Source organism: Tympanuchus pallidicinctus, unplaced genomic scaffold (genome assembly GCF_026119805.1).
Source record: "Tympanuchus pallidicinctus isolate F22 unplaced genomic scaffold, pur_lepc_1.0 scaffold16, whole genome shotgun sequence".
NCBI classification, from domain to species: Eukaryota; Metazoa; Chordata; class Aves; order Galliformes; family Phasianidae; genus Tympanuchus; species Tympanuchus pallidicinctus.
The window spans coordinates 30,137,320-30,152,999 of NW_026294679.1; positions in this window are offsets into that span (position 1 = coordinate 30,137,320).

Genomic DNA, 15,680 nt, shown 5'->3' on the forward strand with positions numbered 1-15,680 from the left:
TCTTCTCAAATGCCATCCCAATCTTGAGGGAGGAAAAAGTAAACTCCAGTCACTCTCAGATCACATAGCTCTTTCCATCAGAGCTTGATGTGTTCCCTACGGACCTTCATGTTCGTATGTAGGCCTACCTTCATGCTTTTGGATGGGATTAGTTCCATCAACCTCAAAAAATATGTTTTGGGGTTTTTTTAATTAATTTAATAATTATTATTATTTAATTTGGCAGAGTTTTAATTGCTTCTTGCTGTGGAAAAGAAGCATACATTCAAATACTAGCCTCGTCACTAGTATTTTTTGTCTATGAAATTAATCTGGGGAGGCAGTAAGATTTCATTGAAATATCAAGAACCTTGAAGTGTTGTTAAATTTTGCACGTAAATAATTTCAATGGCAATCTTCATATAGATTCATCAGCCTTCTCTACTGACAGGTAGTACTAAATAGATGCTATAGTGTCAAACGCCTCAGAAACACAACTGAGAATATACAAAACACTTCTATTACAGCTGTAGTCTCTTACTATCTCTTAATTATGTAATACTCTGAAGCAAAAGTGCACCACCAGCTTGTTTTTGAACCACTGTGACATGGTCTGTCTGTATAGAGCCACAGTTCAACCGAATAGCTCTTCCGCTTGATGAATTTCTGCATACACTTAAGATCCCAATTTCACAGTACTTACAGAAATAAAGTATGAGTATTCAGAGTGTTCTCAAATATACAACAAAAATGTCTTCCCACCATACACAATGCCACTGTACTTTCTTCCATACTCTTACTCAGAGTATCTAGTACTAGCACTGCTCTACCACTTTAGGAAGAAGTTGTTTAAAAACTTATAAATGAGCACTTGAAGAATTCATGTATTCATCTGCCTGTTTAATTATATCTCTAAGCTAGAAAGGCTGCCTGTGTAGACATACATTTTGCAGTACTGTTATATAAATGTTTCAATAGCTGCCGCAGTTCAAAGATGCATGCAATCATTTTAATCTGTACCTTCAGAGACATACAGTCAGGAACATCACCTTCACACATTTTAGAATATCCCAGACAGTAAATAAGATCTTCCACATATGGTTTGTGTATGTAACCTGAATTTCAGTCTTCCCTGAGCATGAGAAACATTTTAAGATGTCAGATCCTAATTAAAAAGTAAAATGCACCTTCCTCTGCATTCAGCCACTGGCAGATGTCGCAGAATTAAGTGGACCAAGATAGTACTTCAGTTTTAAACAATTATAACATCTTTATTTACTGCTTTTCCTAAACATCTGCCATCCGGTCTTGGGTAAATGAAAGCATTTACGGGCAGGTCACAGCATTAACAAACTCAACACCAAGGCTTGGGTCAAAAAAGCCTAACTTAAGCATCCCTATACTTGATAATGCATTTAGTTCAGGCCCCCTCTCTTTTAATTTTAAAATCTAAAAAATAGTTTTCAAGCAGACCAGAATGCTAAAATTTGCCTGCAGAGGATCATTTTAAAAATAAAGTACTGAATTTATTAGCCTCCTAAATACATAGAGGCAAGTTTTCACTGCCATCAGCACCAGACTACCTTAAAGGAAGTTGATGATGTACACCATTTAAGCTCCAGGGGAAAGATCTTCTGGAAGAAGCTGCCTATTATGTAGCACAGCTACAAACCATTTCTCAAAGCCTTTGTTTTGATGGATTGCGAGCATAATAGTAAATACATTCACATGTACTTTATCCACTGTACCTTCCTTTTATTGCTCAGATTACAAATTAAAGTACATGAAAACTAGCTAGTATCTTCTGAAACAAACTTTTGAAACTCATCAGTGAGAAAATTAGCTTAACTGCAGTACGATTTTGCACCCTTCATTGGATTCCTATAAGAAGCCTATGTCATGTAACATGCATTGGACATTACCTTCTCATCTTCTCAGGCTCCTTTTACAGCTGGAGCCCATCATGCTCCAACGCTGCAACAGATTTCACACTGACTTGGAGGCCTGGGTTTCAGCTTGTTTCCTAAAAAATTCATGCACTGTTTCTCCCCACTGGTTGTTGCTACTCCTCACAAAACACATTTTTTAAATTATTTCCATCCCTTAAAGAAGTTCCACATTCTACAGACATCTATACAATCCCAATCCCACTCCCCTCAGGACTACTTCACTCAAAGCAACACACAAACATGCAGCAGCCTAAGATCTCAGGGCCCAGGAAGGGTCAGAACAGCTTGCATTTACCTTCTTGACTAATCTCATTGTGAGGGATAGAGCAGAGCATTTGGGACTCACTGGAATTGCCTCATGTGAAATAAACTTCCTCAGAAGAGTGATCTGTTCCCTGCCAGGTCCCAGCCTGGCAGCAGACAAGGCAGCAGGTCCGCAGGCCTGGAAGGACCAGTCTAAGTGCTGCAATACCTTAGCATAATGAGCAGCAGAGCAGGAAAGCCGTAGGGCAGCACTGTGCCCTGGCTAACCTTGTGGAAAACATGCAAGCGGAGAGAAAATATTGTAACCACTAAAATCAGCACTGTGACTCTGACCACATGCTGGAAACCAGCCTAACAGAGGATGCAACACTTGCACTTGATCACCTCTCACAGAACTAATGACTGGCTTCCAGCCCACTTGTTTGTTCCAGCGCTGCCTCCCGATTTGCTTGCTTTTCTACAGACATCTCCACAAAAACACACCAGAATTAGAACGAGACATCAGTAACCTTTCTTCCTATTGCTTTTGCTTTTGTTACCTACCAGCTGATCTACTTTCATTTCTAGTCTTCCTACACGAATCTTTCTAACATCAGGCTCTTCTAAGAGCTGTGGCTTCTGCAGCAATGCTGAGTGCCAAGCCAATACTCGGGTTTCCTCACCATCTTGAGGAGTGCAGTGCCATACTTCAGTTCAGCACGAGGTGGTGGGGAAATAGTTCCTATGCAAATAATAACACATTTCTTTACTGAAAAGAGCACAGGCAGTCTAAATAAATTTCCTTACATCTTGAATTCAAATCACTTGACATCTGAGAAGTTATCATACAAGATAGCCAACTTCATGTTGCATGGATAAGACTTTTTCTTCTTGTTCTCGACATCTGGCGTTCCAGCAATTTCTCTGCCTAGTAATGTATTTGAAGAATAAATCCCAAACAAAAGACCTAACTCAGAATTTCCCTATAGGCTGGCTCACTCTGATTCAGACTTCTATCACTAACAGAAATTTGCTAACTATAATTGAATGCTTGTAGTCATTGAAGAGCCAACTATTACCCTGACTTGTTCCCAAGTACAAAAGATACATTTAGTGCAGAACTATGTCTCCTGCTCAGTGTGGGGGAATAATGGGATCAATAACATCACACCAGGAAGAAGAAACTTGGGAATTTATTTGGCAAGGTCTCCAGCTATTGCATTTCATGGACTATGATTAAGAACTCCAACTTGGATTGCTGTATTTGCAATACATCGCACTAGTGTCACTGCATATTCTAATTCCCTCACATCTACAGCTTAGAGTCTGTGGCCCTGGAGCCTACTAAGGTAACAGCCAAGAAAATTGTCCCCCCTTCACAGTTCTCTATGCTCAAATAAATAACTTGCAGAGATATTTTCCCAACCACAGCATTTCTCAATGTGACAAAGGATCAGAACTTAACTGTAATTTTGTGTTGCTGGGCGTTCTTTGATTTCTAAGAAACAAGGACAATTAGTCCTGTAGAAACTGCTACTCCTCAGATGACAGAGAACATTTTGATTCTGTGGAGGATACGACTGTAAGCTACAAAACAGGATTTCAACAAAGCACAGAGCGTCTGTTTAACAATCAGCAGAGAAGTCAAATCAGATACCTCTCCTATCCGTTTATCAAAGCAAGTGCATTTTCATTTCACATCAGATGGAACATGAATATGGAGGTAAAAAAATAATTCTGTATCCAATTCATTTTAATGAAGCGTAACAAAATAGCACAGCAGATGCATTGTGTTCCAACAATTATTTTTTGTGGTTGTTTTTCATCACTGAATTTCCTCAGCTGAAAACACAGAAAGCCTTGGAAATCACTGGTTTGCAGCAATAACTCTCAGCCACAACTGCAAGGTTTCCTTTTGGATCGTTCAATACATGCTGCAGGAAAGCGAGCGCAGGCTGTAATGATGAGTACTGGATGATGCAGTGCTGACAAGCCCCACTGAGCACAGAGGAAAAGGTCTGTGTTAAAGCCAGATTGTTTCTTGCCCTAAAAGCCAATGAGACCAACGGGCGTTCAGCTTGGACTCACAGTAAACAAGTCCTCAAAGTGACAGATAGAAAGTCAGTATTGCTTTCACAGAACTACACCCCTCAGAGGTACACAGCCATCATATGTGTAGGGTTCAGCACAAAAGCTATACATAATGCCTCCACCACTCACTGCATGCATAGGTCTGACAGCCCAGGCTGTATAGCGCTGGGGCCTCTGAGCCTGTATCACCACTTCAGAGCTTACTTTCTATTTACAAGCATTTGGTCAAACATTTCCACTTTAAAATGCATTTAATGGGCTAATTTTGTAGGGAAATAATAAAAAACCTATTCCAAAGTCTGTCATTCCCAGTGACATCAAAACGCCTTCAGTGAAAGAGTTTAAACTTAACAAAACAACACTGGCACTATCTCCAAGGAGTTCCACATTGGGAAGTTTAGGCTGCATAAATTCTCTCAGCCTTTGCTTATATCAATTCACACAGGATTGATGTACAATAATACATTTTCAATGATGGTGAGATTCCTGATGCCTCTAGAGCCTTAAAGCCAGCGGCCACAGAAAAGGGGAGAAAAGAGCTGAAAGCTTTTTTTTTTAATAGAAAAAAAACAATAATAAACAAAGTTTGTCATATGTAAACACAAAGAAGACTGCTATCTGTAGGCAAAGTGGTAGAAATGTCACAGAGAAAGTAAATACCTCAGGATTTTTCTTTATCTTAAGAATTACTGTGTACAACAGTATGAGAACTCTTTCCTATTAACTTTAGCACTATCCCCTAGAAATTTCAAGACCTTCTCTGGAAAGAGTTCTGAAGCAAGTTATTGACTACTGAAACAAGAAGCCTCCCTACTGGATGGCAGCATTAACTGCATTCCTGGTTAGAAATCTCCCCTCCATTAACCAGTAGATAAACTGCAAGGCAACTAAGTCCAGTCTCTATTTGTTCAGTCTTTCTCTAGGACAACAGTGTTTCTCTCTTCAAATGTCAGAGAGCTTTTTCACAGAATGTCTAAACATTTATGACTTCAGAATTACAAACCCAGATATATACGGAAATATCCTGCACAAAAAGAACTGCTGCAAGCAGAGTAGGACTGTGATCTAGCAGCTTGTAATTCTAATTTTTCTTACACCTTCCCCTAACAGTTGAACTATTCCTTTAAAGATCCTTCCCAAAGAGAAGTCCTCACAAAAAGAGCAAAAAATACATGCAGTTTATAAACAAACCATAAACAAATTGATTTAAAAAGCAGCAACTGAACCATTTAATCTTGTAAACAAGCAAGTAATAAAGATAATTTTTTTAATTGACTTTTTGAGCTATTCAGAATAATCTTGAAGAAAATTCCTAACCCGTTTTAATTTGTACTGCTCAGAGTGAACCAATTGCTTTTTTTTTTTTTTTTTTTTTTTTTTTTATGATGATGATTTCTGTTTACCCATGGTCTCTCATCCTTTCCTCACTTCCTGTTTTACCACTCATAACAGAAAAAGACAAAGGAAACCTATCCCCAGTTTCATTACAGTTAACAACTTTGATACTAGCTTGGTTTAGAAAGTACTGTAGTACCTTCAGTCTCAGCAATGATTTATATACCATAATTTCTTCCCACCTATTTCAGAGATTGCAATTATTTTTGCCTTTGCATTCTGTCTGTAGCTATAATCTCCCCCTTGGTTTCCTGTTCTTTGCACGCTTACCTCTGATTACCTTTTCTTCTCCTTACTCTATCTCTTCCTTCTGCCTGGAAGTTGTTCAGGAGCACCAGAATTGTGACTGTGCAAAACAGATGGCTGAGACTTTACACATTGTTATAAAAAAGTAGGCTTATTTTTCACTAAATATTAGTAAACTCCTGCACTCCACAGCAAGTCCTTGGTGAAAATATCCACGACTGAGCAAAAACTATTTATAACCAGACATAAATACAAAGGACAAGGCATGGAAAAAAGGCAGGCCCTACAAGGTGGCTGAAGAACCTGGACTTGTATAGATTGTACAAACTGTACACACATAACCTAATGCCTCTTTTCTATTAGTTAGCTTTTTTTTCTTTTCTTTCTTTTCAATTTTCCCCGTAAGGTCCCTCCAGAAGAAAAACTGCAATTCTAGAAAGAATCAATATTCTGTTCCATTTTAAAAAGAAAAATGTATTCCTGTTTCTCGGGGGCTTTTCTGTTGGTTCTCTGACCCAGATGTTAATCTCTTCTCAGCAAGAAGTCTTCTGCAGTAGAATAGAAATAGGTGAATGTGCTGATACTCATTCCTCATTAGGAGTGCTTTTAAATGCTAACACACAGATAGAGCTCTGCCTAAGAAGGGTAAATCGACACAATACAGTTTTTCCTATTGACATTTCTGTCTATAGTTTGTATACCTCTGAAAGTAACTCACAGTAGCATTATTTTATGGTAGAACTGGAGACAGTAAAAGCAGGATAAAGCAATCACTGTCAAGTACCAAAAGAAACATCAAGGAAATTCCAAAACATAGAATATAAAAAAAAAAATTGGAAGATAGCAAGTACAAGCATGTGTCTGTTTTTCTCACTGCCTCACCAACTGTGGGGTTATGTTGTCTGTACAAAGGGAAATCAAAACACCTCCAGAGTGCATCACTACACGTTATTACTACTAGTCAGAGAGTATGCAGTTCTACAAAATGTTAAGCATTCGTATGCTATTCTACAAAAATCCTGACTGAGGTGGAAACATTCCACAAATTTTGAGAGCAAAAGAGGACAGGACATGCAGACAGACCAGTGCCAGAGGAGTACCCAGTTACTCGAGGCAATTTGGAAGATTTTTTCTAGTAGAATAAATATTCCGTAAAGTCGCACAAATAATCTTTTACAAGATGATTAAGCAGTAAAGATAAATGCATAAGCACAACAAAAAAATGAGCAAGAAACAATAACAACAACGCGACAAGAGTGCGACTCAAGGAAGGAAAAGATGAAGCAATAGAAGCTGAGATAAAGGGTGTGCCTTAGGGCACTTATGATGAGTCTTCAATTTCTCTGCAGTTCTTTCAACATTTGCACAGCTCAGAAGACATGTTCCTACAGGACTAATTGTGTATAAAGTAGCCTGTTATTTCTGTCCATCTGTATTATATCTAAAAACTAAAGCCCCAGTTTAAACAGAAGTCAGTTAATAGGAATTAAGTACGAGAGTTGCCTTAGGAGCACATTTCACCTGCTTTTCTGACATATTGCACATGTGGACCTGTCTAGCTAATAGCAGAGATGAACATAGGTGAAAGCAGTTCCTTACTGATAATTGGAGTACAACGGCCTCTAATTATAGAGAACTTGGTGACACCTACAGAGTCATAGGAACACAGTGTGGATCTAATGACTGCCTCCATTCAACTGTGGAATATTTAATCCACTACCCAACCACAGATGTGGAATAGGACCAAGTCTCTATATTAAGACAAGATGGGTACCACATAGAAGATGATTCTAAAGCAACCTAAGTAAAACTAGAAAGCTCATTTTTCCCCTTTGTTTTTCACTCCCACTTGGGCAGAAAAAATGCTGCTTTACTTTCGAAATCAAATCACATTTCCTATGTTGATGAGAAGTTGGTATTTCTATTGCTGCTAGTAATAAATGTATTAAGATTTTGTGTCTTATAACAATCCTATTTTTTCCTCACATTTGCGATTTTTGCTAGCTGTAGCATGCCTATGTCAACTCCAGTTAAAGTATTCAGCTTTAGCGAAGAAGAAAGAAGATCTGGATGTACAGAATGGTATAGTAAAGCAGAACAACCGTAAAGTAAACTGGATCTTTGGCAATAACGCCAATTACTGGTGTTGCATCCTTGACAGGAGCAAAGTCTGAGCATTCCAGTTTCTCTTCTCTGTTGGACAAACTTGCAAGGAATCAGTATGGGAAACGATGGAGGATTGGCTTCAAGAGCCTGGTCCATCTGTTCGCATAGGCTGTTCTAGGATGTTGGCAGCCTCACCAGAGAAGTTTTGGGATAAATGTTACCATGTGAATTAAATACATTGTTACTTTATTTGACAACATCAAAAAAGGCACAAAAAACTCTGAAGAATAAGCCTTTGTATGCCTGAATACAAGATGGCTTGCATTCCCTCCCTAAACTTTGGAGTGGTGGTGTTTACATCAGTGATTTGATATTAATCAGTGGGACCTTGCTTAGACAAGGCTCTCTGTTACTTACTAACTGCGCTGGAAGTAATAGTGCCAAATTGCACCTTTTAATTATTTAATTCAGTACAATCTGTACAAACATCCTCTGCTACTGATTCACGAACGGATTTTTTGCACTATTGAACTTCCCTACACTTTCACCAGTAAAGGGTGAAGAATTTGGATCTTCCTCACAGAAAATACTTTGTGGGATGGAAATAGGATAAATTAATTTTTTGTCTGCTCTAAAATTCAGAATGTCTTCTTACAAATTCCATTCCTGATGGTGTATGCAATTAATAAGCACTGCAGACATCACTGAGGCAAACTTATTCTGAGTGTTGTCAATTGTATGTATCAGTGCATCACAAACTATAAACTGGCAAAAATAACTACAACGCAGTACAAAAAACACACAATCTAGGAACCTACTCCAGGCTTTTACTGGACTGTGAAGAACATATAAGTTTAAGGTCAAATGTATCCACCATCCTGGGAGAAGCTTATAACTCGAGCTATATGCTATAATGCTTTCAGAAAGAAGATTTTTAGAGATACAGATTTATTTGTTGTGATCAAGGCATATCAGTATATCAGCTTGTGCTGATTTAAGAGAGTGACATCCCTCAGTACGTGCATGCATGCAAATGAAATACTGGTTAATGGTGAAACAGCCTTCTTCTTCTTCTATAGGTGGACTATTTTTCTTAACATGAAGAGCCTAGCTTTATTGTTATGCACTTGTTTTGTATTTTGTCCAGTACACACTAAATATAATTATGCGGCCTTTGGCTTATTTTTAAATATAAAATAATTTAAAAATATATCACATGTGTTAAGCATCTTTCAGCTGGTTGTAAGTGAAATTGCTCGCCATACAGTTCTTCCAAATAGGAAACTCAACTGGAGAAAATTACTTTTCCTCTGGAGAATTTTTAAGTCCAGTTCCTCCCATCCAGGCAGATCTAGGCTCCAGAATTCATTCTGTGTTAATCTCCTGTCTTTGTAATGTATTTTTTATTTCACTTGCAAGTGACTGGTACCACCTTTATTTCAAAGTAACGGAAGAAAAGATGTCAAGGTCATGCTTTTCCAGTTTGCTGAAGCAATCTAATACCATGACTATCTAGGCCAGCTGCCAGCAGAACTGGACTTTAAATATCTTATAAGAGCATCACTGCATATCTGGTTTAATTTCGTCCCACAATTTAAAAGTCTAATGCAGGAAAGTACATGAAAGAATTTCTCATTCAATCAACTTCACCTTGTTCATATACAGAAGAGCATCACATTGCTTTAAAAAGATACAGGAAATAAAGCTAACAACAAAGGGCTTTTATGCCTTTTGAAAAAAGGAAAATGGAGCAGTAATGGATCGTGAATGGCTTGGTCGATACATTACAGAGCTGAAATAATAAGCAAGAAACAAAGCCTTCTGGGAAGGAGCCTCCCTGCTTAAGAACCTGCCATGACCTGCAAATGGTAAGCAAGCATCTATATACTGTTTGAGTTTGAAGATGAAACGGGATGATACAGGGCAAGAAGCAAAAAAAAAACCAAAACAAACAAACAAGAAAAATCTGTTTAGATGACTTATTGCCTTAAACAATATCAGCAATAGCAATATGCCTGTTGATAAATTGACCTTGATATACCTGCTGGATACTGAAGTAATTTCAGTTCATAACAGAGCTCAGTTGAAGAGTTTTCCAAAACTACGGCAAAAATAAGTGGATGGAGAACAAGAATACCTGCATGTAGTCCATTACCATCTTTCAGCTTGATTGCTCTCGCAGCTTATATTAATCACATTGCCTACAGCCATTGTGAAATGAACAATTAGGTTACGAAAATAAACAGTCAAGTGATGGCTTACCTCAATTAGTCCCTAGTTTTCCCTGACTCTAACACTTAAGGTCATAAATTAATTGCCTGTTGCTATTCTTTCAAGAGCTGACCTTAGCTAAAGAATTTTATGGCACTTAAATACGTATCAAAAACTGTAAGGATTTGTGTCCACATATAACTTAGAGGGAAAAAACAAACATGTATATGCCTAAATTCAATTCCCACTGGAAAAATACCCATGCTATAGTCAATAGCAGATCCACCTGCTCTCTGTCAGCAAACAAACCCAAATGTTTGTCCCATAAGCAATGGAGTTCTGAAATGACAGCAACAGCAATTTCACTGCACATTTTAAATAAAAGCACGTAAAACAAAAAAGCAGTGTGTGGTATGGCCGTGCTAAACAGAATAAGAAAGGCTTTTATATGCTTCTTAAAAAACACTGCAGTACGCATCAACCGGAAAGTTACTTTATATAGGAAACATGGAAGTACGTAAATGCAGGCGAAATACATAGATACAAAAAAAAAGATGATATAGAAATGACTGTGACAAATATCAGTGGTGAGGATATGAGAGGGAAAAGGTAAATTCAAACTGAAAAAGATGTTGTTTTGTTCTAAGATCTGAATTTGAGAAGCAGAGGGAATGAAGTGAGGCTGGGGAATTAGGACTGCAACAAATACAAATCGCAAATGATGAATGAAACATCTGTCCAGAAATCCTTACTCCAGAACAAACTGGAGATATTTTGACAATACTGTATGCAGAAGATCTCAGCATGAAGTCAGCTGAGAGCACTGCTTTCTCTCTGAAAATCACCACAAACGAGAGATTAACACAGGGATTGCCCAATCCTATGGACATCTGGAAAAGCACCTAACATTAAACAACTCTCTCAAAAACTCTTGGTTTTTGATTAAGCTCAGTAAGGGTACCTACCATAAACAGCAGATGATAGGAAAGCTGTAACTATAGATTTCCAGATCCCAATCTGCGGAAGTATGGAGGCCATCGCTGAACTGTGTTCTGCAAAAAGGCATGAGCAATGTTCTGGAAATATAAATGCCACAGGTAGGTGATATATAGTGTAAATTTGCTGGGTCAGCAGTAACTGAGACTTTTAAGATCTCAGTTAAACTAACGTATGTTCCTAGAGGGAGAATCAAGTTAATTCACAGGGTTACTATTGACATAAAAATGAGAAATTCCTAGGCGTAATCAGAGAGCCCTTCTAGCAGCAGAATTGTGCTATTGATCATCTCTCTTCTTACATGAGTATTTTGAATAGAACTCATTCAAAGCAACATTTAGGTTACTGCAGAAGGAAGAACTAAACCGGTAATGCTCAAGCCTTGTAAAATATAAAAAAGTTCTGGTCAGTTCAGCAGCAGGAATTCAGTTACAATGGCAGCATAATACACTCTTGTACTGGCAGCTCCAGTTAAAGTGCTTTCAACAATTACAAATGAACACTGGTTCATTTGCATAATGAGTTGACATCATCCAAAATGGGCTGTAACAACTCATAAAGCTTCTCACTTGCTGCTCAGAAGTATTACTTTTCAGGAGCAAAATATCTACATTTTAACTGCATCTCAAGGTCCAGGAAAGGACATTTCCACTTGTTAGGAGAACTTGTTAATGCCCTGCTTTCTGTAAAACTGCTTCTTTGCCATGAATTTTGATAATACCAAACTCCTCACCATTCCTACCCCCAACATGCAAAGCCTCTGCCATTAAAAGATTATATGAAAATAGTGCTTCTCCATCTCTTTGTTCATACAAGCTAAACATGCCACAGAGATATGTACTGAGATAAGAGAATGCAATACTGGAAAGTCAAAGCTCTTTGGCATTAATTAATGCCAGGAGAGGCATTCCCCCAGCTATACTTGTCTGCATTTTATGGTAAGTCTTGAATTCTATTATAGCACTAATATCTCCATCTAGAATAATACCATCCATGTGCATTGGAATTTCCCTGATGATACACATCATTGGAGACTGTCCCTTAAATACAATTTGAACCTAGGAGCCATCCTCTTCATTTCTAAGATTTATATTTAATCTGAAATTTCTGCAACTTGACTCCAAGCCACTGAGGATCTCATTAAACATATCTTTTGCAACAAACACTTGCCTTCCCAAAGTAGTCCCCCAGCATGATGATTTGAGTGTACTGTGGGGAAATTCTCATCAATAAAGGATGGAAACTCTTATCTGTTCACCAAAGAGTTACCAAAGGGCTACTTTGAAACTCTTCAATCTTAGACTTAATTAAATAATTACACTGCAAATCAAATCTAACTTCACTACCTTACCATGACAATTTCTCTACAACTTTGTGTCCATAGAAGAAGTTTCAGTAAGCATAATTTCTGGTGCAGTGGTTAAACAATGTTTAACTACACAGTAACTTGCCTAGTCAGATGGAACCTTAATTTTCAAGCTCCACATGTATGTTCCAGCAATCTTACCCCTGCTATCTACCTAATTTTCTGTGAATCCCAAGTTAACTCTTCCCCTCTTTACTCTTATGCTCCTGCAGGCAATTTTTTTCTACCCAGTCTAGAGCAAAACTGAAATAAATTCATCCACACAATCCACAGGACTTGTTATATTGTGAATGTTTTGTTTATCAAACCTTTAATCACTCTGAAGTCTCATAGGTGTTCCAGTCATACCAGAACTAGGAATGTAGCATATTCCTTTTTAATTAAAATCAATCTGTTAAAAGAGGTTGCACTCAGAGCTTGAAAAGTCCATCTAGAAACATAGGTGGCATCAGCAGTGCAATACCATCTCCAAAGCTATTCAGTGTATTTATCAGGAGCCAAGTTATTCAGTTTCAGAAACACAAATTTCACACTGTGCTGAGAAAAGGGGTATTAAAATTTAAACTCTTCTAGAGGAATGCAAAGATTATAGAAAACTCAGATACAGAGGCTTATGAAGGATCAAAATTTTACACCGGGATCAGTGTTGCTTCTCCTACAGCTTGTTTGTTCCCCCCCCACTGGAAATGTTGCTAAAATACAGAGTAGCTGAACATGTAATCAAAGTTGCAATCCAATCTTGATGCATCATAACATGAACATGAATCTAATTACACAGGCATCCATAGTACTGAAGAAAACAAGTGAGATAGGAAGGGGGAGGGGGATAAAGCTAGGCATGCTAGAGAGCAGCCTGGGGAAGTGGTATTGGGATTAGGTGAGAGGCAAGGGGCTCAGCTGAGGTGTGTCTACACTAATGCACGCAGCATGGGCAACAAACAAGAAGAGTTGGAAGCCATTGTGCAGCAGGCAAACTATGACCTAGTTGCCATAACGGAAACGTGGTGGGATTGCTCCCACGATTGGAGTGCTGCAATGGATGGCTACAAACTCTTCAGGAAAGATAGGCAAGGAAGGCGGGGTGGCGGTGTGGCTCTCTATGTTAGGGAATGCTTTTATGCTACTGAGGTTATGACCGGGGACGATCACGTTGAATCCCTACGGGTAAAGATCAGAGGAAGGGCTAACAAGACAGGCACCCTGGTGGGCGTCTGTTATAGACCTCCAAATCAGGATGAAGAGACAGATGAGGTATTCTATAAGCAGCTGGCACAAGCTGCACAGTCGCCTGCCCTTGTCCTCATGGGGGACTTTAACTTCCCTGACATATGCTGGGAGTACAGCACAGCACAGAGGAAGCAGTCTAGGAGGTTTCTGGAATGCGTAGAGGACAACTTCCTGATACAGCTGGTCAGAGAGCCCACGAGAGGAACTGCCCCACTAGACCTGCTGTTCACAAACAGGGAAGGTTTGGTGGGAGATGTGGAGGTTGGAGGCTGTCTTGGGCAGAGTGATCATGAAATGATAGACTTCGTGATTCATGGTGGAGCCTGGAGGGGGAATAGTAAAATTGCTACCTTGGACTTCAGGAGGGCGGACTTTGAATTGTTCAGGGGACTAATAGGGGGAGACCCCTGGCATTCAGTCTTAGCGAGTAAGGGGGTCCAAGAGAGCTGGTTGCTCTTCAAGAAGGAAGTCTTAAGGGCGCAGGAGCAGGCAGTCCCCCTGAGCTGCAAAATGAGCCGGCGGGGAAGAAGACCGGCGTGGATGAATAGGGAACTGTTCCTGAGGCTCCGGGAGAAAAAGAGAACCTACCGCCTGTGGAAAGAGGGACAGGCCACTCAAAATGAATACAAGCAAGTTGTTAGGATATGTAGAGGTGAAATCAGAAAGGCAAAAGCCCAGCTTGAATTTAACCTAGCCGCTGGGGTGAAAAGGAATAAGAAACTCTTTTATAAATACATTAACAGTAAGAGGAGGACAAAGGAGAATATCCACTCTTTGCTGGATGAGGCTGGGAACGTGACCACTGAGGATAAGGAAAAGGTGGAGGTTCTGAATGCCTTCTTTACGTCTGTCTTTAAAAGTCAGACCAGTTATCCTCAGGATACTCCTCTCTCTGACCTGGTAATCTCGGCTGGGGAGCACACTAACCCCCCCGTGATTCTGGAGGAAACAGTCAGAGACCTACTGCTCCAACTGGACTGCCACAAGTCGATGGGGCCAGATGAGATCCACCCAAGAGTGCTGAGGGAACTGGCGGAGGTGATAGCCGAGCTGCTTTCCATCATCTGTCAACGCTCCTTGTTGACTGGTGAGGTCCCAGAAGACTGGAGGCTTGCCGACGTGACTCCCATTTATAAGAAAGCTCGTAAGGAGGATCCGGGGAACTACAGGCCTGTTAGCCTGACCTCGGTGCCAGGGAAGGTTATGGAGCAGATTGTCTTGAGGGAGATCATGAGGCATGTGCAGGGTGACCGGGGGATCAGGCCTAGCCAGCATGGGTTCATGAAGGGCAGGTCCTGTTTGACCAACCTGATCTCCTTCTATGATCTAGTGACCCATCTGGTGGATGAGGGAAAGGCTGTTGATGTGGTCTACCTAGACTTCAGCAAAGCCTTTGACACTGTCTCCCACAGCATTCTCCTGCAGAAGCAGAGGCTTGGATGGATACACTCTTGGCTGGGTAAGGAGCTGGTTGGAGGGCCGGGCACAGAGAGTGGTGGTGAATGGAGTCAAATCCAGCTGGCGACCGGTCGTGAGTGGTGTTCCCCAGGGGTCGGTGCTGGGGCCTGTCCTCTTCAATATCTTTACTGATGACCTCGATGAGGGCATCGAGTGCACCCTCAGTAAATTCGCAGATGACACCAAATTGGCTGGAAGTGTGGATCTGCCTGGGGGTAGCGAGGCCCTACAGAGGGATCTGGAGAGGCTGGAGAGCTGGGCTGAAGCCAATAGGACGAGTTTCAACAAGGCCAAATGCCGGGTCCTGCACTTCGGCCACAACAACCCCAGGCGACGCTACAGGCTTGGGGCAGTGTGGCTGGAGGACTGCGTAGAGGAAATGGACCTGGGGGTATTGATTGATGCTCGGCTGA